At 36.8% G+C, this 27,407-nt stretch overlaps 1 protein-coding gene across 8 annotated transcripts in view; it reads left to right on the forward strand.

Moving 5' to 3' along the window:
• Positions 1–3,234: 3,234 nt before the first annotated feature.
• PTPN13 (protein tyrosine phosphatase non-receptor type 13) overlaps positions 3,235–27,407 on the forward strand; it is a 220,927-nt gene continuing 196,754 nt past the window's right edge. For 5 of the 8 annotated variants that reach the window (XM_074396403.1, XM_010334774.3, XM_010334772.3 and 2 more), the window contains exon 1: positions 3,246–3,709. The gene's annotated coding sequence lies outside the window, so the exon portion shown is untranslated. Of the gene's footprint in view, positions 3,710–27,407 lie in introns of all 8 variants that reach the window. The other 3 variants (XM_010334771.3, XM_003923981.3, XM_003923980.3) reach the window with 1 other exon arrangement.

Here is a 27,407-nt window from a genome sequence, read left to right on the forward strand (position 1 = left end):
TACATTATTTATTTATTTAATTTTAAAATACAGATGGGATCTTGCTATATTGCCCAGGTTGATCTTGATCTTGAATTCCGGGGCTCAAACAATCCTCCTGCCTCAGCCTCCTGAGGTGCTTGGATTACAGGCATAAGCCACCATGCCCAGCCAGTTTTATAAATTTCTTTTAGTGTTTATTTTTAGCTACTTAAGTTTTTGTAGCTACCATAAGCAGGATTTTTATATTATATTTTCAAATTGATTATGATAATACATGAGAAAGCTCTTGATTTTTGTATGTTAATTTTTAAATTATTATTGTTATTTTTGAGACAGGGTCTCACTCTGTTGTCCAGGCTGTAGTGCAGTGGTATGATCATGGCTTACATCAGCCTAAACCTCCTGGCCTCAAACAATCCTCCCACTTCAGCCTTTAGAGTAGCTGGACTACAGGTGTATCCTACCATGTTTGGCTAATTTTTTTATTGTTTACAAAGAAAGGGTTTCACCATGTTGCCCAGACTGGTATTGAACTCCTGGGCTGAAGTGATCTGTCCCCTTCAGCCCCCAAAGTGTTGGAATTACAGGCATAAGCCACTGTGCCCCACTCCTCGTATGTTAATTTTATAACTAGTTATCTTAATTTATCTCTTATTGCTTCTAAAAGTTTTTCAGTTGATTCTTTGGAGTTTTCATATTATTTGCAAACAAATGACAATCCTGAGTTCTTTATAGTTAGTTTCATAATTTCTATTTCATATCTAATTGCACTGGCTGTCATTTCTATGTTCCCATGTGATGGTGAGTGTTCTTGCCTTCTACTTCACTTCAATAGGAATAATTACAATGTTATGTTATAAAGGAAGTTGCTGCTTTTAGTATAATGTGTGTATATATATATATTTAAATTATTCTGAATTCTAATTTTTATTGGGAATGATGCTGATTTTACATAATCCTTCTCAGCATCAGTTGATATCCTTATAATGTTTTCCTCCTTTGACTTATTAATATAATCAGGCATATGAAAAAACTTTCTATTATTGAACAATTGCCATACTATATACATGAAATAATTTCTCTTAATTTTGGCATATTATTTGTAATGTAGTGCTGGGTTCCATTTGCTATTACTTTGATTTTTACATTATATCCAAAAGGAATTTAACCTATATATGTCCCTTTTGTGTGCTTTTTATCAGGTTGTATTTTAAAACCAGCCTTTCAGCTTATCCAAAACAGAGGGATTACTGATGTAAATGCCTTGAGGTCAACCACCTGAAATAGCCCTAATGCAAAAAAATAAAAATAAAAATAAAGAAAGAAAAAGAAAAGAAGAAGAAGAAGAAACTAATAACACCGTGGTTTGTCTACCTTTGTGGAAATTTACAACACTATACTTGCTATACCTCCTTTCTGATGTAAATCCGCAAGCTATTGCAACCATTAGTTAAGGATATTGCTCTTCTTTCCAATAAATACATAAACTTTCTTTCAGAGGCAAACAGAGGCAGATGTTCAGTGAAAGTTTTTGTTCTTCCCAACCTACCTTTCCTACCTCCCTGATAGAGGAACCAGAACAATTAAAAATGGGGGGAGAATTGAGAAAAGGGCTCCAATCATTCACTTCTGTCTCCAGTCCAAGGAGCCTGGCCTGTTATTTCCTTTCACCACTCAACCCTGCTGCTGCTCTTCAGTTTTTGTTGTTTTCCTCAACTGACTTTCCTCATCTTTGCTGCATTCATCAAAGTCCAATGTAAATTCCCCACTTCCATAAACTGAGGAATCCAGCCCATTTTAAATAGCAGACTTTCTTTTATTTGCTACCTACTCAAAGTTTGGCTGTACATTTTAGCTACTATTGTTCTCAGATTCTTTCAAGAGTGCTAGTCCTGGTTAACTTTTTGAGGGCAGGGACTTATCTTAAACTTCTGCTGTGCATTTTCCGTTGTGTTTAGCCTTGTGAGTAATCACATTCAATACATACTTGCAAGGCATATTTGACGGAAGATATCTATCACAATTATTCATTTAGTAAATGATATAATGAAAACTCAAGTGCTCCCCAAAGATAAATCATTACTATTAATTTCCTCATTCATCATACATGTATGGCAGCCTCAGGGGCTAGGGAACCTGGGATTGCAGCTTTGACTTTCTTGGGGAAGCCAAATAAGCCTCAGTTCTCTCCACTTTGGAACCAGCTATGAAATTCAGATTTACCTAGGGCTCAACATTAAGGGTCTCAGACTAAATTTACCTCAGGTCCCCTTTCCAGAGTGGACCAGCTTACCTTATATCTCTGAGAATAAACCAAAACTTTCAAAACTCAAATCACAGGATACTATTTACTCATGAATTCAGCAAGAATCTCTTATTAACTATTGAAACTCAAACCTTTCAGCTTGCAGCAAGAAGAGGTATAGCTGCTTGGATATACATTGGCCAAGTTTCAGTGTATATAGAAAAATGGGAAGTTATCGACTATGTTAAACCTTTTCCTTAAAATTTCAAACTTCGGGATTATTTTAGTCTCATAGAGAAAATAACAAGGCAAGTATTTACAAACTTTTTTTTCGAAAACATGAGAATTCAAGTTTTCCCTAGGGCCTTCAGCGTTGTGCTGTCACCACACCTTTGAAGAACGCTTTGCAACCGTGGGAAAACTCACCGGGCTTCTTTTCGTCGACTCTGCCATTTCTAAGTTGCTATACCGCTGCCGGGAGCTGGCAAAGCTGTGCTCTTCCTCTCCCCCCTTCTCCTCATCCTTTCAAAGGCCAAAGCGCCCGGTGAGAATATAGAAACAAGGCTGCGAGGCAGGGAAGAATAAGGGAGGAGCCCGCCCTTATGCACTTTTCGCTGTCCCCCTCACTCCCTGGGTCACAAAGTTCTGTTTCTGAAGTTAGAAGTGTGGGGGCCGTCGGCTGCATTTTCAACTTGGCCTGAAAGTTGGAGTTCACACTCCAGGCGCTAGGAACTTTGCCGCTCAGTCACCAACCTGAGCGTCTGGCTAGTCCGAAGAACGCTAAAAGCCAGGCCCAAGGCAGCGGTTGTCATGGCAACCGGGGCGCTGGTCTCCCCGGCGACCCAGTCCGTAGGGAGGAGGCGGAGCTGGAGGCCAGGCGGGCCAATGAGATCGAGGGGAGCTCGGGGTCGGAGATCTGCGGTCCTCCCAGAGCCGGGAAAGGGTTGAGTGACAGGACCGGGGGGCGGAGCCGGCGCGGCTGCCCGAGGTGGAGGCGGAGTGGTGCCAGTAGCTCCGGCGGACGCGCTGAGGAGAGGGTGACACGCTATGCTCACGGCCCGCAGAGACCGTGGTGCTGGCGAGCCGCGCTCGGTAGCTCCCCAGTCCTCGTCGGCAGCGCTCAGAGTCGCCTGCAGGAGTTGAGCCGCCCGCACCAGAAGGTTTTGGCGAAGCTCTTAGAGGGGCGTCGAGCACAGTAGGGCGGCGGGGGTGCGTTGAGCGCTCAGGGGTCAGGCAGTCGGCAGGGATCGCCGCTGGAGGGGCGTTTCCGAGGCGAGGAGGAGGAGGAGGAGATGCTGCTCCTCTTCTCCCCCTCCCCAGGCTCCTTCTCCAGCTTCTTCAGCCCACGCCCGCAGCCGCTTGGGGGAGAAGAGGTGGTAGTTCTCGGCGCCGGCGGCGGCTGCCGGCGGCCCGCCCCGACGCCGCTTCCCCGCAGCCCTCGCCCGGCGCTCCAGTAGCAGGACCCGGTCTCGGGACCAGCGGGTAAGGACTAGAGCCGCCCTGGGCTCTGCGCTGCATGTGCAGAAGTGCAAAACAAAGTACACTGCGCTCGCTCTCTTCCTCCTCTCTCTGCTTTTGCTCCAGTCCCTAAACCCAGCTCCTCTGTTTCCCTGGTAGAAGGAACTTTTCTTTGGTTGTGGTGGTGGGGTGTTTTTGAACGTTAGAGTGGGGGTGGGGTGACTGGAGTGGGGAAGAATGAGATGAAACTCCATGGCGAATTAGGTAGATCCATCTCCTCCGCGGAAGAAAGCCGGATTCTCCGGAATGAAACCCACAGGGGGAGTAAGAGATTGTGGGGTAATAGGGAGTGACATTGCCCCGTCGTGCTTGCACAGCTCCGCTCTGTGCGTGCTTAAGGGAAGGGCTCCTGGAGTCTGTTTCTAATTTCTGCAAATGATTGTGGAGATGGTGTGGTTAGAGGCCGCCCAGAAGAATGTGTATGTGTAAGGGCTTGAGAAGGGGGTGGGATGGCGGGGAAGCGGAGGAAGAGGGGGCAGAGAGAGACACACTATCTGATGCAAGTTCTTTTACTGCTTTTCTTCTGCTTACTCAAGTTTTAACACTCTAACCTCCCCCCCACCAGCCCCCCGCCTCCTAGCCCCACCGCTTTGCTCATTACTAGATACTATAAGAGCAGACAGCTGGGAAGCTACAGTTAAACCAAAGTCAAGAAAATTCTTGCAAAGTTTAATTTCCTTGTGTTGTGAATATAATGGAGAGGGGAGGATGGGGAGAAATATTATTAAGAGATTTACAGCAATACAGTTTTCTTTGGCCTTACACGCATTTGATCGACACCACGGCACTTCCAGCTAATCTGTTCGACAGCCTTGTGTCATTTTCATTTAATTGCATCTTTGAAACAACAAACGCGGTGACTTCATAGGGAGCTGCCTGGCGCTGAGCTTACCTCTGAGAAAATGGGGCAATCGGGTTTGTTTTCAAGGCAGGACCTAAACAAAATGTAGGACACCTCATCTGTGGGATGAAGGGCGCTGATAACTAATTAGCAAGATTTTAAAATTTGTATCTAGAACGTTTACTAAAGGTTGGGGAAAAAAAGTAAAAGTGTCTGTATTATGAAACAAGCTTTGGTATTTTCCCAAAGTGATGACTGTTGGCAGGGTCCAGGTGAAAACTTGCTTCATGCTCATTGGCCGCTTGGAGTGGTGCTAAGATACAACTTATTTCTCGTTTTAATATCACTAGGAGCATTTTTTAGTAAAGGCATACATATATTGATTTAGTAAATTTATACAGAGGCACACTGACTGATGTCCGTTCTTGTTTATTATACTTTTTCCCTAACATTGTGTTCTACTTGATGTTCTAGAGGCTTTGTGGGAGTATGTGTGGGGAGAGGATGAAAACTAGAACTAAAAATAGAAAAATATTTGAGGTTAGTTGTTAAGGAGTGATTTCATAGTGTTTCTCACTTTTACAGTTAGAGAATTACAGCTTGCTTTACCATTATGTAGGTTTATCTTTGAATTTACATTTGTCCCACCGTTTTTACTTGCACGTAAAGCCTACTTGTATCTTGGAGGATGATTACCAGCATCCAAAAATATAAATGGTTTTTCATGTCACAGGTAACACATACGCACACCATTAAAAACGGTGTCAATTTAAAGGTCAGATTTTAATACTATGATAAGGGGTCATGTTATAAAACTTACATTACCTTTTTTTTGGTTGTTTTTGAGGGCTACCTCCTAAATACAGTATGTGAATGTGAGTATTAGCTAATCATTTGTATTCGAATAGATAATATAGATGATAGGTGTTCCTCTTTAAATGAATGAAATTTATGTATTTATTCTTTATTATTGGGAAAAACAGGTGTTGATTTTTTTCTGTCTTTAATATGTTAAGTATTGGATAGGGAAGTAAAGTAGTTTCAGCCATGTCAACTGAGTGTATATTTTTCCAGCTCATCTTAGTGCCCAGCCCCAAATATACTGAAGAGAAGGTCTGTAAGGGATAAACTATGACTTTTCTTTTTTTCAGCCTCACCCTCTTCTTTTGACAGTCCATAATTTTTAAATCAACCCCAAACATTTTTATGTATAATTAAATTATAATTAACATCATTTGAAATGAAAAAGAAACACAACCATACTCCAAGCCAGTGCATTTAGTAGTTATTTCTGTCAACATACTCTTGTTTTGGAATATGCTTCAGGAGAACTCTGTGGTTGGAAGTATTCTCCTATTGGCCTCTGATGCAACCAAGTATGACTCATTTGAGTTAATGTAACTTCACAAGGTAGGGGCCTGAGAAAGGAGAAAGGATAGTGGGTCTCAGGATAGAAGAATCAGTACTGATGGGAAGGATGAGGATCTTTGGGCCTGGATTTCCTTTTTTTTTTTTTTTTTAATCCCTGAAAAACTTTTAACTTGAAAATCTAAATGGTTCAAACAACTCAGGAACTAAATTTTTTAAAGATAACTTTTAAGATAGGGTCTGGTTCTGTGGCCCAATCTGGAATGAAGTAGCTTGATCATGGCTCACTGCTGCCTCAACTTCCCAGGTTCAAGCAATCCTCCCACCTCAGCCCTCAAAGTGGCTGAAACCACAGGTGTGCATCACTACACCCAGCTAATTTTGTTTTTTTAAATAGAGACAAGGTCTCACCGTGTTGACCAAGGCTGAAAGACAGCTTTTAATGAGTAGATTAATGTAGGACTTTTAATGGCTTAAGTTAAAGTTGAAAGTTTCATACTAGCTGTAAATGTCCCATCAGAACTCTGAAAAGTGCTTTGGGAGGTGGAGTTCTAATAATCCTTTGAGTGTTTGGAGAAAATGAAAACACCTTTAAGACCTTTATTTTCGTTTAGTTTGAGGCACTGTGAATAAGCATCCTGCTCTATCTTGCCCAACCCTGTTTCCAAGAATGTGTGATTATCACTAATAGTAAGGCAGTAGGTGGGCAATTGCCTAATTTCTTAGGATAAAGATAGCAATTCCTAAATAATCTTGTATACAGGCTGGTGTATATTTAAACCATAAACTTCACATGTTTTTTCCAGAGTTTGCTATCAAATGCATAGGAAATACAGGAACAGGGTCTGGTTCAAGTACTTATTTAGATGTGTTTGCCTTATCCTGTGCTCTGCCATTAAATCCTGCTTTTTAAATTTTTGGGTTTTTAAAATTTGTTTTTATACTGGAAAAGTACAAACATTTTCAGAAACCAACTTTCTCAAAATCCTGCAGTAGTATGGAGCGTGGAGGACTCTGCTGTCTGAATCCTAGTGACTGCGTTTAAGTTTGTTTTTAATAATTTAATAATATATACCTCTCAAGGTTTGTTTTTGTTTTGTTTTGTTTTTTGAGACAGTTTTTTGCTGTGCTGCCCAGGCTGGAGTACAGCAGCACAGTCTCAGCTCACTGCACCCTTCCCCGACCCCAGGTTCAAGCAATTCTCCTACCTCAGCCTCACCAGTAGCTGGGATTACAGGTGTGCACTACCCTGCCCAGCTAATTTTTGTATTTTTAGTGGAGACGGGGTTTCGCCATGTCGGCCAGGCTGGTCTCGAACTCCTGACCTCAAGTGATCTGCCCTCCTCAGCCTCCCAAAGTGCTGGAATTACAGGTGTGAGTAACATGCCTGCTCCCTCTTAAGGTATTTTGAGAATGAAATTAATATGTACAAACGTGGTTTAAGTGCAAACTGACACAATATTTAGTTTGCTTCCTTCCTTGCAAATTTTCTTTGAAAAATTAAATAATCACGAAAACCTATGACTACTCAAATCATTCTTGAATATGTAACTTGAATCTGGCTGGTCAAAACGTCCTCTTTATCTACTAGCCAATAAATGTCTTTGGTTGCATACTTCATCTATGCTTAATAAGCAGTTTTATTTATTTTTTTCTAGTTTAGTACTCTTCAACTCTGCCTGTACCTTAGAATCACCTGGACAGCTTTTTAAATGTTTTTTTAAGAGACAGAATCTCACTCTGTTATCCAGGATGGAGTACAGTGGTATGATCATAGCTCACTGCAACCTTAAATTGCTGGGCTCAAGTGATCCCTCCATCTCACAGTCCTAAATAACTGATACTGCAGGCGTGTACTACCCAGCTAATTTTTTATTTTTTGTAGAGATGATGGTATTCTTATATTGTCCAGCCTGGTCTCAAACTCTGTGGCCTCAAGCAATTCTCCCTCCTTGGCCTCCCAAGACATGAGGATTACAGGTGTGAGCCACTGCACCTGGGCTGAATAGCTTTTAATAATCTCTGTGCCCTGGCTTCATCTCAGACTTACTAAACCAGAATCTTTGAGGATGAGATCCAGGCATCCATATTATGAGAAACTCCTTAAGAAATTATAGTCAATTTTGGAACCAGTGTTCTAGACTCTACTAGAATTGAGTGTAGAAAATATGGTTCCCACAAATGCAGCAACATTTTTTGTGTTGGATTATATTTCATATTTACGTATTTCTTCTATATAAATCTTAAGAATTAAAAACAAAACTGTCTCAGAAGCATCTATGTACATGCCTATCTACAGGACTTTTTACTATTTGGATGAGAATTTAAGGTACAAATATTTCCCTCCAGTTCCCTAGAGCTATACTGTCAAATGTAGTTTCCCTGGCAATATGTGGGTATTTAAATTTATATTTTAATTAATTAAAATTAGATGCAATTTAAAATTCTGCTGCTTATAACAACTAGCCATATTTTAAGTGTTCAGAAGCCACTTGCAGCTAGTAGCTACTGTAGCAAACAGCTCAGATATAGAATATTTCCTCATCACAGAAAGTTCTTTTTTTTTTTTTTTTTTTTTTTTTTTTTTTGAGACGGAGTTTCGCTCGTTACCCAGGCTGGAGTGCAATGGCGCGATCTCGGCTCACAGCAACCTCCGCCTCCTGGGTTCAGGCAATTCTCCTGCCTCAGCCTCCTGAGTAGCTGGGATTACAGGCATGTGCCACCATGCCCAGCTAATTTTTTGTATTTTTAGTAGAGACAGGGTTTCACCATGTTGACCAGGATGGTCTCGATCTCTCGACCTCGTGATCCACCCGCCTCGGCCTCCGAAAGTGCTGGGATTACAGGCTTGAGCCACCGCGCCCGGCCTCACAGAAAGTTCTGTACTGCTTAGAGATTTTGAAATTTGTATGGGTTTTCTTATCTGAAATGGCATATATATAATTCCTATGTCATTTTCTTCAGATTTATCATATAAAAATATACTGCATTTTTTTTTAGAGTTACATTTTTAAAAGTCAGGAGAAATACCACACTTTTTATACATTTTTTTCTTTCCTCAGTCTTTTGTACCTAGTTATAAGGTTTTCCTTTTCAAAGTTAACTGAGAAGAGGAAATTTAGTGACCTTGTTTTTAATTACTTGTATCACTATGCTCTAAACCTAACTAATGGCTCGATTGCCCTTGTATACTGTAAAAAATTTCAGGTCTGGAAGTGTGATGTCCCAAAACACTGAAAATAGAAATAGTCATCATTTCAACACAAGTGTTAGGATTTGATTAAGTTTTCCTTTTTGATAAAGATCTTTTTTCTTTTGCATACAGAATTTCTAAGTTATCAAATGATGTGATTGAGCTTTTCAACAGAAAACTGTTTTATTAGTTTTCACATGAGCATACAGGTGTGAGAGAAACTTAAATTTTTTTCTATAAGGGGAAGGTATCTCCTTGAAAAAAAAAAATGGATTCCTAAAGAATTCCCAGTGTTTGGACGCTAAGACTGTGTCATCAAACTTAATGGTATTTACCAGTTGGTAACTACTGATGCCAGCCTAGAAGAAACTGCTATACCCACTCCTTACACACCTAAAAAAGATGTTTCTTAATCAAAGTTTTATTGGTTCAATATGTTCTGAGTAGAAATATGAACACTAATTAATTTCAATTAAAAATATTCCTTCTTGATAGATGTTATATTTCTTTTTACATAACCACATTTTTTTTTCACCTACTCTGATGTGGTAGAATTCCGTACAGCAGAACATTGGGAGTTACATTGGTGAAAGGATAAGTGATGGAAAGTTTTGCGTACAATATCCTTTTTATGTTTTATTGCTTCCCCACTTAGTTGTAACAGAGTCTGTGAAACAAAAATGAAACATTCTTGTTGAACTTAAAGGTTAGAATGATTATATAACCTTAGATTGTGGTAAGAATATTCAAAGTTGTGTTCTGTTTTGTCTTTTGAGGAAAGGTATAGCCAGAGAACTTTAAAAAGTTCTTTTAGCACTGTTTAAATATTTTTGCTTCTTCTAAAAAAGTATAATTTTAAAAATAAACATTTAAACTACTTAGGGGATGATTATTTTAGGTCTTAGTGTAGTTAAATATTTCTTCTGGAACATATAATGTAGTTCAGTTTTTGAAGTGAAAATAATTAGTATTTTAGAACAGGAGTTTCCTTTTTTAATAATAGATAAATTCCCTTGTCTATGTGTTTTATATTTCTGACTTTAGCTGAGATATATTTTCATGGAATTATTTGGATACCATATTGAATAAATTCATTCTGTTCTAATTTTATTTGTTGCTGGTTTCTCTGCCTCATTCAAGGAATGAACTTAAAGCAATGTGTAACATATCTGCATTTTCTAGTACCGTATGAACATTTACCAAGACTGAAATGTATTTTTGTAGCTGTACTTCATGAAAGCTGGGACAGTTGTTTAAAAACAAACAAAACCTAAAAATTGAAAAATTACTACAATAATAGAAACTTTAGTTTGGGAACGTTCAGTTATCAAATCTACACCAGATAAAACTATTGTAGCTATACCATTCACTTGAGTTCCATTGAGCTTAAATTCTGACATTGCCTTAAGCAATATGGAAATTAAACACAGGATGTGTGTTATTACGTAGTACACAGAGATACTGTAACTTCAGTTGAAATTCAAGGTAACATATTCCTCTATGTTCATAGGCAGTGGCATATAATTCTTAGAGTTCCAGTGAAAAATTTAGAATATATTATTCTCTAATATTAAAACTTGAATGGAAATTTCTTTCAATTTTGAAACTAAAGAAAATATTTTAACGTGGTTACATAATACATCACACTCATTATGGGAGTGAAGACTAAATTGAGCTCTGTTTTTAAGGTAAGATTTTATCTGAACCTTTTTCAGGTTTATGTTAGTACAACAAATCTTCTAACTTCAAAGGGATTTTAAGATTGTACTGAGATACTAAGATGCAATTGGAAAAATGAGTAATACTGTTCTTCGACCTGTAGCGATACTAAAGAATCGCTGTCTATGAGCCATAATGTTCTAGTATTTTTCTAGATGAATCTGTAATGATAAATCTGGGCTTATTTAACATTTGCATACCTAGTTCCCTTTTTAATTGTTCCTCATTCATTAATTCCTATTCTTTGCTAGACACTCTACAAGACACTGATGATGCATAGAGCAGACACATTTCCAAGACAGGCAACTTAGTGGAATAGTCTGAGGCCACATAGCTTTAATCATCTAAGTTCATGCTGAATAAATCCATCTATTGGCAGGATGTATGGCACAGAATAGCTGTGAGGATAAGATTAAATAACATTTAAACTGCCTTGTAAAACTTAGCAAACATGTGGGTACCTTTAATATATATAAACGTGGTTTGTTTTTAGATGTTGCTGTGCATGGTGTTGCCCTCATCTCCCTTTTGATTTAGAGAGACAGTATAGTATAGTATGATAGTTAAAGCACAGACTGGGAGTCAGAATGCCTGGGTTTTGATTTCTGACTCCATGATCTACAAGCTCTGTGACCTTGCCCAAGTTACTTAATCTTGCTGTACTTTATTTTCCTCATCTTCAAAATGAGGATAATAACCAAGCTTACCTTATGGGTTTTTGTGAGAACCAAATGGGTTAATACATGTAAAGCACTTAGAATAGTGCTTAATACATACTGTTGTGTTTAATATTAGCTATTATTATTTTTGGTATACTTATATTTAATTTATAAGTTTGGGGTGTGTGTGTGTGTGTGTGTGTGTGTGTGTGTGTGTGTTTCTTTTTGAGAAGGAGTCTTGCTCTGTCACCAAGCTGGATTGCAGTGGCCTAATCTCAGCTCACTGCAACCTCCGCCTCCCGGATTTAAGCAATTCTTCTGCCTCAGCCTCCTGAGTAGCTGGGACTACAGGCGCGTATAACAGTTTTGTTTTGTTTTTTTTAACTTTGGGTACAGGTAATATATGAACTTAAATATGTTTTTTTGTTTCAAAGTTTATAGCCTTGCTTTTTTCCTTGGACCACGTGTTCCTTCCACTCATCGCTTGGGCTTGTTGATATATGTGATGTGTGTCTGATTTTTACATACTTACTAGAACTTGTAAAATGAATGTCATCCTTTTCAAACTGCTGTAATTATTTTTCTGATTTTTTTTTTTTTTTTTTTTGAGACAAGGTCTCTGTAACCCAGGCTGGAGTGTAGTGGCCTGATCACAGGTCACTGCAGCACCTCAACCTCCCATGCTCAAGTGATCCTCCTATTTCAGCCCCACAAAGTGCTGAAATGAAGGCATCTGCTGCCACACACACCTGGCTAATATTATTTGTATTTATTTGTAAATAGGGCCTCCTTATGTTGCCCAGGCTGGTCTCAAACTCCTGGACTCAAGCGATCCTCCTGCCTTAGCCTCTCGAGGTGTTAGTATTACAGGATGAGCTGTCATGCCCAGCCTCAAACTACTCATGTTTAGAACACTGTATTTCCTGTTTTGGAATCAGTTTTAGGCCATATGGTATATTGTTTTACATATCCCTTTTTGAGAGTAGGTTTGATATAATTAATACATGTTTTCATGTGTGTTTTTTTGTTTGTTTTTTTGTTTTTTTTGAGGTGGAGTTTCACTCTTGTTACCCAGGCTGGAGTGCAATGGCGTGACCTCGGCTCACCGCAACCTCCGCCTCCTGGGCTCAGGCAATTCTCCTACCTCAGCCTCCTAAGTAGCTGGGATTACAGGCACGCGCCACCACGCCCAGCTAGTTTTTTGTATTTTTAGTAGAGACAGGGTTTCACCATGTTGACCAGGATGGTCTTGATCTCTCAACCTCGTGATCCACCTGCCTCAGCCTCCCAAAGTGCTGGGATTACAGGCTTGGGCCACCGCGCCCGGCATGTTTTCATATTTTTGAAAGGTGATTGGTAAGTAATTTGGGGCCAGGCGTGGTGGCTTAAGCCTGTAATCCCAGCACTTTGGGAGGCCGAGGCAGGCGGATCACGAGGTTGAGAGATCAAGACTATCCTGGCCAACGTGGTGAAACCCTGTCTCTACTAAAAACACAAAATTTAGCTGGGCATAGTGGCGTGTGCCTGTAGTCCCAGCTACTTGGGAGGCTGAGGCAGGAGAATTGCTTGAACCTGGGAGGCGGAGGTTGCAGTGAGCCAAGATTGTGCCACTGTACTCCAACCTGGCGCCTGGCAACAGAGTGAGACTCTGTCTCAAAAAAAAAAAAAAAAAAAAAAGATAAGTAATTTGAACTAAAATGAAAAACGGAGTATAAAGTAAAAGGAGTATTATAATGTAAAAGCAATATTTTTAAAATATCTAAACATAATTTAAAAAGAGAATTCCAGAAATATTTTTGATAACATTGTCTTTGAGAACAAGTGTACTTTATGCTTCTGAAATGTCTATTTAGAAAGGTGACACTGTCAGATATATAAATTACAGTTTGTTAAAATGTATATGTTCATAGTCTCACACAGAATTATTACTTAATATTTGTGAATCTTATGTTGCTATGCTTCTGAGGCTAAGAACTGTGTAGTATAACCTAAAATTATTTGGGAAGTGTTTGTGCCACGTTTCTCAGCTAATATTGGGCATGCTTTTAGTAGCTTTTCTGTTAAGAATTATTTGACATTGGCCAGGATTGGTGGTTTATGCCTGTAATTCCAGAACTTTGGGAGGCTGAGGCGGATGGGTCACTTGAGTTCGGGAGTTTGAGACCAGCCTGTCTAATATGGCAAAACCCCGTCTCTACTAAAACTACAAAAAATTAGCTGGGCATGGTGGCGGGTGCCTGTAATCCTCCCTACTTGGGAGGCTGAGGCAGGATAATTGCTTGAACCCAAGTGGTGGAGGTTGTAGCTAGCCAAGACAGCGCCACTGCAGTCCAGCCCCGGCGACAGTGCAAGACTCCATCTCAAAAAAAAAAAAATTGGTATTTCTCATAGAACTTTTAATATGGTCTAACGTACATTATGAACCCCTAAGGTATGATATGATTTTTCATTTATCTTATTAACTACAGAATGCATAACATCTCTTAGCATCTCTTACATCGAGTTCCCTTTTTAACTGTATAAAATGAGTCCTTTTATATATATGTTTTACAGGTCATTTTGTCTTCACAGCTATTCTCTGCAATATATCCTGCCAATAAATTCATTTATTCAGCATGAACTCAGATAATTAGCATCACACGGATGATGCTAATAAAGTACCTTGACCTAGTAGATATTTAAGAAACTGGATTTACTCTTCAGGGAGGCTAGTTCATGGGCATTAAGATCATTTGGCACTTTTATGCTTTACATTGTTTAACGTTTAGTTATTTGTAATAATACAATTAATTTATGTAATTAAAAAATCAGTATTTGACCTAACATTGAAATATTAAATTGAGTTGTTAACCTTTTAACAAGACAAAATTAATGTCTATTTATACTAATTCTTAAGTGTTTAGCTTTTGTGAAAACTGAATCCAGGTAGTGTTATGACTTGTTTATTCATGTTGAGGTCTAAATTAGGAAGCACAGTGTAATATGAAGAGCACACATTTTGAATTTGGGTAGTTCTTGGTTTGACTTTTAGCTCTTTTAATAATTAGAGTGACTTTGGATAAATAATTTAACCTCTCTGTGTCTGATCTGTAAAATGAAAATAACAATCTATATCTCATAAGTTTTCGTAAGCTTTACTCCTGAATAAGATGCATATAAAATGATTAGGCACGATCTACTGATTCTGTTTGCAGGAATTCTTTACCTTTACTTCCCGGTTCAGCTAAGTACTGAGAGAAATAGCAGCCTAATCCGATTAATAATGCTGAGATAAAAGCAGTTTATCTCTTTATCACCAAGATTTTAGCCTCTTTAGTTTGCATTGGTTTGATTAGGTCACTGCTATTGCTTTGGTTATCAGATTGTTTTATATGTAAGATCTTTTTTAGGCAGAGTAGCTATTTATAAGCTACTTTAAGACTAAAATGGTTGACTTTTAAAGGAAACAAAATAGGTAAATCTACCATGTCCCCTTCAATATGTGAAAAATACAGAAATTGGTAAGAAAAAAACCCACAATATTGTTTGACTGTTTTAAAAATAGCAACCATAAGAAATGTTTTATAAATACATTTAATTTTTTTGTTGAATACCCTTTTGTTTCTCATGTAAGCCAATTATATTACTGTAACATGTTTGACCACGCTATATTCAGAATTGTTTTCTGTATTTTGAGAAATATTGAAAAATAAAAGTGGTTCCTACCAAAAAAACCCTTAAAATCCAGCTTAAAAACACACAGAGAAAAGATAGGAAACCCTTATATATTGTAAAATATTGAATAGGTGCAATGAAAGTTTTAAGGAAGAAAGTGTGATTTGATTTAATCAGGATTCACTTGGGGAATACGCTCAAGCTGAGCCTTGAAGACATTAAAGTCTATGGACGAGCATGGTATGTCATGGAGCAAAACAAAAGATATGAGTAAGTGAATTCACGAGGGAAGTGTTTAAAAAGAAATCTGAAGATGGCATGTGAAAGTGAGAATAGGAGGAAGAAAGAAAAGGAGATTGAAATGAAGGATGGTATTTGGTAGCAAAATAGATGAGAGTTGGATGATCTGATCTATGAGGTTCCATAGGGTCAGAACATTTTTCCTTTTTAAGATTAAAGGAGGTGAAAGAACAGATTGATCAATCTCCTTTTTACCCCTGAAATAGAATCAATCTATGAGATTAAGAGATTTAAAATGGCAGAAAGAGCGAGAAAGAATTGTCTCCTTTTATGAGGATTGTCTGGATGGGAAAGAATGAGTCCTAAGTAAAGGTATTAGTTTTAGTCAGGGGGAACAACTTTTTCCTGTAAGATTGAAGGGAAGGCTACAAAGATAGATGTGGGCCTATTGATGAATATAAATAAAAATAAGATTTTATAAGATAATTTACACTTAGTGATAGTATCTTCAGAAAGTGCTGTCATAGGAGGCAAGATTATCTCCAGGTATTATTTAGGTTAAAGGAGATATAGGTAAAGGTTAGGAATTACTACTGTTGGGAAAGTAATAAGAGGTTGATAAAGGATTTATAGAGGCTTTGTGAGTTTGAAGTTGAATAATTTGAACAGTGATGGCCTCAGTCCACATTTGCAGAAAATGAAGAGTAAAGTGAAGAAATTATTGCAGTCTATAATGGTCAAGTAGAATATCAGGCTTATAGTAATGCGGAAATACCACTGAGGCTGGGAAAATTGGGTGAAATGGAGAGTGATTTTTTAAGTACTTTCTAAATTTGCTCAGTTAGCCAACTATTGATTGAATTAAAGATATTTATCATTTTCCTCTATCTGCCATTTTTTAAAAGAACAAGCCAACAAAGGATCTTGATGCTAAAACAAGTATATGATGTTTGTTTAATTGAATATGCTGTGTGGATTAGTTACTGCTTAGTTCACTTAATCTGGGGTTGGGGATTGTATTTAAAATGAGCCACCTACACTATACATTTAGAAAAACTTTAAATCAATATCTCATTCTGTTTTTTAATATTCTGCTATAGTAGTTGGTTTTATATTTGCCTTTAGTGTGATTTTACTGTTTGTCTTTATGCTTATTTATTATGATAATGAATCACTAAGATTCATAATTTAAAATTTATTGGAAATGCTTTCCACAAATTTATTTGACTGCTTTTCATAGAAATAGAAATGAATTAATGAAATAATTAATGAAAGTAACTCTCTATTCTCCTCTTAAATTAGCCTTATACTTGGCAGATATCTATTGCTAAAAAGTTTCTAAATGAATCATGTCTTTCCGTCTTAAATTCAGATAAATGTTTTATTTGCTATACTGTCAGCTGCAATGCAATTCAATAAATATGTTTAGTATTTTACCCACTCAGGACTTGATTTTTTTCTTAATTCTTGAAATAACATCGTGAAACTCCTTGACTCTACAAATACCTACTTGATTGCTTGAAGTCACCTAGTTGCTTGTTAAATAACAGCAAAACTCAGTGTAGACCTCTAAAAATAGTGGCTTGGCCAGCCACATCATCTGAAGAATTCTCATTGCCTTGATTAATAACTGTCCATATTGGTGGCCAGTACACTTTCTGCTGCTTTTTATATTACCAAATACTTCTTAGAAAAATAACTCAAGAGGAAGTAATGTTATTCCAGCCGATAAATTAATCCTGGAGCACTTAGCATTCTTTTAAATTCATTAAACCTCTTTATCATATAAAATAAGACTTAAAATTCTTATTCTGTCTCAAGATAAAAAAATAATTTTATGTGCTATACACAGCAAAATTCATGTTTAAGATTTCTTTAAAACTATTAGTCTTTTTTAAAAAAATTATTTAAATACCCTTACTACCCTAATGAGGGACATTATAAAAATGTTTATATCTCATCTACATTTTGCAACCTTTTTATACTACATGAAAATATTTTAAAAGATCTCTATGATGTCTGTAAATAAGATTCTATGCCATTACAATCTGTAGATTAAGCTAATAATTTATATACAATCTTATATGTATATGTTTATATCGTCTTTCACATCATCTGAATGGACACTGAAAATGATTCCAATGATAAGGTAGTATTTGGATATCGTGTGCTAGGCACTCTTTTAAGAATTGGCACATAGTATATAATTTATCTTTACAGTCCTGTTGAGGTACATGCAATCCTGTGAAGTAAATGCTGTTACTTTTATTTTACAGATGAGAAAACTGAGGCTTAGAGAGACTTAATGAGTGGCAGTGGAGCACACACTTGAATCCAAGTGTGTCCTACTCCAGTCAATTATCATAACTATAACTTCTCATGTCAATAGCGTCTTTTAACATGAGCAATCTCAAGGTGGGACAAAATCGCCTCAATTTCCATAGAAAAGATGAAAGAGACCTTGATGGTCTAATTTGGCATCTAAATTTATGAGGTTTTTAATGAACATTTTTTTTTTTTTTTTAAAGAGGGGGTTTCACCATGTTGGTCAGGCTGGTCTTGAACTCCCAACCTCAGGTGATCCGCCTGCCTTGGCCTCCAAAGTGCTTGTATTACAGGCGTGAGCCACCACACCCAGCCCTTTAATGAACTTTTAAAACAGTTCTCGTAATGATATATTTTCCTTTTAGCTTTTTTTTCAAGGTCTTCCTTTACTAGCTTATTGCTTTTGGTCTTCACAATGCTGAGTTCCTGTAAAACTACCGAGTAAAGTAAAGATTATGAAGTACCCCCTTGAAAGTCTTTTAACAGTGTTTAGATGCTCATCACACCATTATTTGTAGTAACATAAAATTAGAAACAACATAAATAGCTTAGAGAAAAGGAATGAATTATTCTAAATCCTTACAATAGAATTTTGTGGTCACCAAAAACTAGATTGAAAGGAGCTAACTTGGAAATAGAATGTTAAATAGATAAAAGGTAAAACCTGGCAACTAAAGCATGATTATAACTGTAGTTTTTGTATTGCTTTATTTTTTAATAAAAATTCTCAAAGAGGCCAGAAAAAAACGAGTGGAGTATGTTATAAAGATTTTTATAGGCAGAACCACCTATTTTAGGAATAGAAAGATTAGATTGTGAAGAATTCATTATGTATAGAATCTGTTCTGTTTAAGTTGAGAAACAAATTCTGATATTTTGTCTGAAGATTTTTTTCTTCTAAATATGGAGGAGGCCTACTGATTATTCTAGCCAATTCTTGGAAGATTTAATTGAGGCTGGATTGCTGCTTTACAAAGATGATTAGGTAATAATAATGATAACATGCTTATAAAATGTACTGTTTAATAAAAATGTAATTCCTCAAAACAACCTTATGGTAAATATTACTGTTATCTTCTTTATAGATAATGGAAACTGAGATGCACTTAGATTAATTAATCTGCCGAATATAGATGGTAAGTGGGAAAGCCAGCATTTTGCATCTAGGCAGTCTGGTTCTGAAGCCTGTGTGCCTAAACACTACACACTAGATATTTTAATAGTAAAAATCATTTATAACTTTTAGTTCAGAGTTGGAAATAATTATCTTATTAAGGTATGGCCATTGAGAATAGCTTACGACCAGCTCTTCATTGCATACTTAGTAGTTTTAAAAATCATCTTTTGGTTTGGTTGATGGCGGTTATTTACAGAACCCTAAACTGTTGGTGACTGCTAACAAAGTTTCTTTTCTTCTCCTTTGAATCAACTCTTTCAGTAGGGCTGGATGCTTTGTATGTGGTGATATAAAAAGTGTCTGAGGAGAACTACAAAAGTTTCTGAATTTTAGTTTATCACATAGTTTGAGAATTCATTCATAATTGGTTGACATTTGTTCTTAGTTGGAGAAGTGTACTTCATAGCCTAGAGTTCTTTGAGACATAAAATTAAAATCACTATTAATCCTTTCCCTCAACTGGCTGTCTTCACATCTATTTTTTTCTTAAGACTTATGCACCATTATCCATATGCAAATAGTTTAAATGATCATGTAGCTCTTTTAATAAGTAAACAGTTTTTTTGTCCTCTGAAAAGGATGCAGACATCAGTTATAGCAGATAGTTTGTTTTATTATTAAGTATCTTATTTTATAGAATAGGTAAAACTTGCATTTATACATGGTTGAAAATGTACAACGATTGAAAAGTAAGTCATCTTTCTACTCTCTCCTAGTCCTGTTCCTGGGGTGCTTTTCTGCATCCTTCATTTTCAGTAAAGTCATCAAAGCCAGGAAGAAACATTAATGTTGTGCTAAACTGGTGTTTTAGTCTTCCTCAGCGTGAAACTTTGTGTGTACCCTCTTCGTATGCTAAAAAGCTCTTGGCTTTTGAAAAGAATTTACACAAAGTAGTCACCTTTTATGTGTTAAATAGCATAACTTTATTTTTCTGCTTTTCCCCCCCTTGGATTACCTCTAAACGTTTCACACTTTTGACCTGTTAATCCCTTTCTTTTGTTAGCACTTAAACATCAGTTAATAGTAAAAGCAAACATGGATGTTTTAGCAGTAGTAATTTTACAGTTTTATTTAAGTTGAAATTTTTATTTTAATTGAGGTTGACAAATATTGGATACAACTGAAGTTGGATTATTTTACAGTTGGAAGGGGAACTTCGATCTATTATAGATCATTGGGGTGCAAAGAAGCAAGATACATAGAAATTTTTTTAAATGTTTGTTTTTTCTAGTTTTCTTCCTTGGTTTAAGCATGAATACTAAGACTAAATATGGAGTTACTCTTATTATGTACCTAAAGTTTAGATGATTTTTTTCCTGCATAAATATAGTGCATTGAGAGGAAAAGCATGCCAGAACATAATTTTCTAATAACACCATTAGCCTTTTGTAATTATGCTTCATTGTATGTGTACCTTTTGAAACATAGGTAGAAGGTGGGGTAGATTGCGGTTTCCAAGTGTGAGCTGTATCTGAATTACCTATAAATTTGTTTAGAATAAATATTTTGGGATACTTCGTGTGGCCCCAGGCATCTGTAGTGTAAAAATGTGCCCCAAAGGCAGCTTTCTCACTATTGATAGAAAATAAGAACTCTTTTCGAAGTATCTTTCTAGAAATCTATCTCCCCTTTAGAGAAATTAGAAATTTTGGTCATGCTTTTATGCAGTTATTCTCAAAGTCAAATAATGTTAGTTTGTTAGAATATTATTGTATATTGCCTAAATCAAAATGTCACTCACCTAAATTCCTGCAGGAGCAAAAACAGGGCCAGGACAGTTAAGTGAGGAGGAAAACAATAGTGAGTGATGGAAACTGTAGTGAACTAAAGAGCTCAGACTAGATAAAGTGAGCAGCTACTACCCACCATGAGTGATGTCACATCTCCTATTTCCCCCCATATTTTTATATGAAATCTCTCCAATTTGTGAAGTCTTCTAATTTGTAAATGTTGGGCTGCAAATTTAAACTTTTGCCAATATGGTGTAGGCCATTGTCCTATAGGCCAAACAAAACATGTCAGCAGGCCAAATGAAGCCCGTGGGCCACCAATGTGGAGTTTATGCCCTAGATTATCTTAACAGCCTTACATTTGCATGAACTTGCCTGTTTTGTTTTGACATTTATAAGGGATAATGGTGATAATAATGATTGCAGCTGTCTGTATTGATTAATATTTTACCTTAGCATATTAATTAAGTAAATAATTGGATTTTTGTGTAGGAAGAAAGAACAAAAGACTAGTTCCTAAAATCTATATACTATGATGTCTTGTTGTAAATATGTGACTTGATTTCCATTATTTTTCTTAGAAAAATTTTATTCTGAGCCCCTTTCATTCTCAAGTTCTGCTATTCTTCCTTTTCCTGAATTTCACATTCAGTATCTCTCTGTTTCTCCCATGAGTGTTATTTTCATTTGCAAGAGTTATAAAAGGAAAATCCTTCTTGTAGAAGCTGTATAGAAGGTCAGTCGCTTTGTGATTTATTTAGCTGCACAAACTTCCAGACATTCTTCCCCATAGCATTACAATTCCTTACTTAGTCTTACTATTACTTCTGTTAAATTTGCTTTTTAAGCAGAAGAATGGATTGCTATTAAGGCAGTTAGTGAAAAGACCCACAGAAACAATCTAGAGGGGTGATCTCATAACCATGTAAGATTTGACCCCACTCCATCAGGGATGATTGAACTGAGATGCCATTTACAGCGGTTCAATACGGAGAAATAAGCACGATAAGTTAGTGAAACTTGTAGCCAAGATAGTATAACAGGGATAAGATTTACCTACCCTCCTGCCTGCAAAAATCTAAAATAAAGATAAAATATGCAAAACAACCATTTTTAGGACACTGTACATCAGTTAATAAAGGACAGTGATCCTTGAAAGATGGAAACAAGTATTTACTTGTATTACTACCCCTACTTACTGCCTTGAGAGAGTTTCTAGGCTGTTCAGGAGATGGAGCTGAAAGTCTGAGGAGACCAAAGCAGTTAGAGTTAACAGGACAGAGTACTGAAGAAGTGAGAACTGCAGAGGAAAAACCCTAGAGATCTATACAGATGGTCCCTTTTGAGTATTCAGCTGAGTATTCAATATTACATGCCTGTCGGGAAACGACCAGGCCTGACAAGGAACCACACAAAAGGATTCAAGGAAACAGTGCTTGTGCTCACACAGGGCTAGGAAAAATGCCTGTTCCCACAAACGAAGCTGTAAATGCTCAAGATTTATGAAGCACTGGGTAGAGCACACAGAAGAATCTTGCCCAAAAGTAAGGAATAATTAGCCCTAGACTGAGTACTGCTCTGGACAAATCCAACAGATCTTAAAAATAAGACCTGAAAAGATAAAACTTTGAAGTTTTCAGATAATTTAATTTCAAACCTGAGCAAAACTAAAAAATATTTACAAATATTTGGCACCCAGCAAGATAAAATCTATGCTATATAGATAGTATCTAGTAATTTTCAGGCACACAAGCAGGAAAATATGATCAATAATTAGAAGATAAATCTATAATCATAACTATATCAAAACTGCCACAGAGGTTAGAATTAGCAGATAAATACGTTAAAAGTTTTGTATAACTGTATTTCAAATGTTTAAAAGTTAAATAGGAACATATTAAACCTCTAAAGACTCAAAAATGAACAGAATATCTAAGCTGTGGGAACTTTTAAGTAGCTCATATATAAATTTGAGTCCCTGAAGTAGAGAAGAGAGAAAGCATGATAGAAAAAAATATTGGAAGAAATAATGACTGAAATCTTTCTAGAGGTGATGAAAACTATAAACCCATGCATTCAGAATCTCCATGAACACAAAGCATAGGAAACATGAAGTAAATTACACCAAGGGACATCATATTCAAACTGTTCAACACCTCTGATAAGAGAAAATCTTAGAAGTAGTAAAAGTAAAAGACAAGCAAGTGTGTGGGACAGAGAGGAAACTGGGTTACATACAGAGGAACGAAGATGAGGATTACAATACATCGTCAAAAATAACGCAAACAAGAAGAAAGCACAGTGACATCTTAAAAGTGTCAACCTAAAATTTCTACCCACAGAAAATACCTTTTAAAAACAAAGGTGAAATAAAGTTATTTTTTTTCCACATATACAGTAGCTGAAAGAATTTATAACCAGCACATCTGCATTACCAGAAATGTTAAAGATAGTTGTTCAGGCAGTGGGATAATGATTCTGTAATCGGGTTTTTTCTTGGGTGCTAGTGAGGCACAGCTCCCATGAGAGAATGCTGTGGGTTCTTGGTCTCCAGTCTCTTAAAGAATAAGCGATGGAACCACTACAGGTGTGCTGTACACTTGTAAAAGTAAATACCAGACCCAAGAAGTGTTGCAGAAAGGTGATTTTATTTAGGTAGGGAAAAGAGAAGAAGAGAAAGACTTCTAAGAAGAGTGTGGAAGGGGATTCCAGAGGGGAAAATCCCAGAGGGGAAAGGGAGCTTCCACCATGTGGGAGGGGATTCCAGAGAGCTGGTAATCTGGCATGGGTGAAGGAGCAGGGGAAATTATCCGGGGAGAAATTCCCACCTTCCCCATGACCCTGGGCTAATGAAAGGAGTTGCTTAGAACTTCCGCTGGAGTGATTACCTTTTAGTTTCTTCCTGCACCCTCGAAATTCAAACATAAACTGTTAAATCTCTCGGATGGAGAGAGATGGGAGTGGGGCATGGTGCTGGGAAATTCTTGTTCTTAAAACTATGTCCCCTTGTGGACCCAGAAAGAGAACACATTCCCTCAATACCAAATGACTTACACAACAAAATGAAGAACACTGGAAATGCTAACTACATCGATAAATGTATCTGATACTTTTCTAATTATTCAGCTTGATAATAGAAAAGTAAATTCATTGGCCCACTTTATAAGAATCTTAAAGTGCAATAATTAAATAATAATGGCCAACATTTTGACTACTTACCGTGGGCAAGGAATATTACCTATATTGTTTCATTTAATACAAAGTGCTGGAATTACAGGTGTGAACCACTGCCCCTGACCAATATTTTTTATAGAAGCAGAAAATGGACTAAGACAGTGGCCCAAAATGTGAACTATCTTGATAAATTTTGTGTGCACTAGAAAAGAACATATATTCTGGTGTTATTGAGTGTGGTATCCTATGTCAGTTAGGTCAAGATAGCTGATGAGTTTTAAAGTCTTCTATATCTGACTTTCTATCTACTTGTTCTGTCAACTACTGAGCAGCATATTGAAATCTCTGAAGACAATTGTGAATTTTTTAATTTCTTCTTGTAGTTCTGTCTGGTTTTGCTTTATGCATTTTGAAGCTCTGTTATGAGATGCATAAATGTTTCAAATTGTTACATTTTCTTGATGAACTCCCTGATTGTCATTATTAAATAATAATCTTTTTCCTTGTTGATATTCTTTGTCCTGAGGTCTACTTTGATATTAATGTAGCCAGTTTTCTTTTGATTAGCATTTGTATGGTTTTTCTTCTACTCTTTTACTTTTAATCAAGTGCCTAAGTCCCTCTGAGCTACTGTTACAAAATCCCGTTAACTGGGCAGCTTATAAACAACAGAAATTGATTTCTCCTAGTTCTGAAGGCTGGAAAGTCCAAGGTCAACGTGCCAGCAGAATCAGGGTTCAGGGATGGCCTTTCTTATAGATGGCACCTTCTAGCTGTGTTCTCACATGGTAGAAGAGGCTAGCTAGCTCTTTGGGGTCTCTTTTTTAAGGTCACTAATCCCAGACGTGGGGACTCCACTCTGATTACCTAATCAGCTCTCAAAAGGTCCATCTCACCTTTAGGATTAGGATATTAGCATATGAATCTTGGGGGACACAAACATTCAAACTAAGCACCAAGACAGCATTTAGTTGGGTCTTGACTTTTTAAAAATCAATCTGAGCAGCTCTTCCATTTAATTAGAGTGCTCAAACCATTTACATTAAATGTAATTAGATTATTGATTCAGTTAAAGTTGATCATTTTGGAATTTGTTTATTTTTCTTATTTGTTCTCCCTTTTCTTCTTTTTCTGCCTTTTTTGAACAATACATTTTTCGACTCCATTTTATCTCCTTTGTTGGTTTATTGCTATTTTAATCATTACTATAGCATTGATAGCGTATATCTTTAACTTATGACAGTTTGCCTTCAAGTGATATTATGACACTTTACATAAGAACCTACAATAGTATTCTTCCATTTCTTCTCTCCCAACCTTTGTGCTATTGTGATGAATTTTACTTTTACATGTGTTCTAACTTCCACGTTACTTATTTTTGTTTAAATCAATTATCTTTAAAAAGAAAAAAAAAGTTTATTGCAAATAAAAAACTTAAAGTATATTAAAGACTACCAGCCAGTTATGGTGGCTCACACCTGTAATCTCAGCATTTTGGGAGGCCAAGGCAGGTAGATCACCTGAGGTCAGAAGTTTGAGACCAGCCTGGCCAACATGGTAAAACCCATCTCTACTAAAAGTACAAAAATTAGCCAGGGATTGTGGTGGGCACCTGTAATCCTAACTACTTGGGAGGCTGAGGCATGAGAATTGCTTGAACCCAGGAGGTGGAGGTTGCAGTGAGCTGAGGAGCTGGGATTGTGCCACTGCACTCCAGCCTGGGTGACACAGTGAGACTATGTCTCAAAAAAAAAAAAAAAATACTACAGTCTGGGTAACTTATTTATTTTTATTTTTTACATGCAGATCAAGTAGTTTATAAAGAACAGATTTATTTGGCTCCTGGTTTTGGAGGATGGAAAATGCAAGATCAAGGAGCTGAATCTGAAGAGGGTCTTCTTGCTGTGCCGTAACATGGCAAAAGGCAAGCAAGTACATGGGACGGGGAGAGGAAATTAGGTTGAACTCATCCTTTTTACTAGAAATAAGTTCCCACTATCAATGATAACTCACCTATTCCCACAATGATGGCATTAATCCATTCATGAGGTCAGAGCCCTCATGTCTAATCACCTCTTAATGGCCCAGTTTCTCAACACTCAACACTGTCATAATGGCAACCAAATTTGAACAGTATTGGAGTGGACATTCAACCATAGCAACCATAAAACAAGTTTTAATAAACTTAAAAATATTCATTTGATACAAAGCATCTCTGGGAAATACCCAGCTATTTGGAAACTAAGTAACACATGTTTAAATAACCCATGGCTCAAAGAGGAAAACAAAGAAGACATAAGAATGTATACTATATGTGATACAAATGAAAATGCAGTATATCAAAATGTGTAGGATGTGATCTCCTAAAATAAGACTTAGAAGAAAATTTATAGTACCCATACTAATGACCTTAGCTGTCACCTATAAAAAGATGCAAAGTAATAAGTAGAAGAAAAGTAAATAGAAGAATGGAAAGCATAAAAATCAAAGAATAATAAATCAGCAAAATAAAAAACATAAAAAAATGATAAAATCAATGAAATCGCAGCTGGTTTCTTGAGAAGTTCAATTAAATTGATAAAACTCTAACCTGATTGATCAGAAAACACAAATTTTACCAACATCAGGAATGAAGGAGGTGATATCATTTCATATTCTATACTTGCTAAGGAGTTGTGACAACACATGTAAAATGTTGTCTACCAGGGAATCTCTTTGGAGTCTCAGTACTCAAGGATTTTATTGGGGGCTGATCATGTGGGTACCCTCTGCTGCGCACTTACCAAAATTCCAGATTCCCATAAGGAAAGCAGGTATTCAGCATAAACCACATTGTTTGCACAAACAATTTAGACATACAGTGTGCCACTTTTAAGAGTTTGGGTAGTAATGAGAACCCTCCTGAAATCAAAGTTCTCAGATGCCAGCCAAAGATTAACTTTGCAAGCAGGCCCGCTATGTTAATTCTTTTTTGCATAGCTAGACAAAGAGTAAAGACATTTCGCCTTATGTATCTTTTTGTTAGGAAGGAAAATCTTTCCTGGTTTCTTTTTTACTATGGTCTGTCTCAGTACCACTAGTTGGGATGGGTTGCTTATAGCCTTACTGCAGTGACTCTGGGAAGTTAAATACCTAGAATTTCTGGCTTCTATATTGGAAAACAGACTCTGCCAATAAGGAGGCATGGCAGTGGAAATGGAAGAATAATATGTGTTAGGATTTGAGTATTTTTCTAACTCATAATTGTCAATCCTATTGTTTTTAAGGGCAAGGGGCTCAGACATACATGGCTAGGAAAAACAAACACCATGACCATTTAGTTTTTACATAAAATATAATAGAATTTAATAGCAAATTTTTCATTATTTAGGGTAGCTTTTGTTGTAATATCAAGACAGACTTGTAGACAAAGCATTTAAGACAAAATCTTTGTCAACAAACTGAACATAAAAACCACCCCAAATACCCCCATTCTTAAACAGAACAAAATAACCCCACTCTAAATTACTTTCTTTGATTTATTAGTTTAAATAAATTGTTTTCACTAAAACTGTAATATTGCAATTTTGTTTTCATATAAGA

The sequence above is a fragment of the Saimiri boliviensis genome, chromosome 3 (assembly GCF_048565385.1).
Source record: "Saimiri boliviensis isolate mSaiBol1 chromosome 3, mSaiBol1.pri, whole genome shotgun sequence".
Lineage (NCBI taxonomy): Eukaryota > Metazoa > Chordata > Mammalia > Primates > Cebidae > Saimiri > Saimiri boliviensis.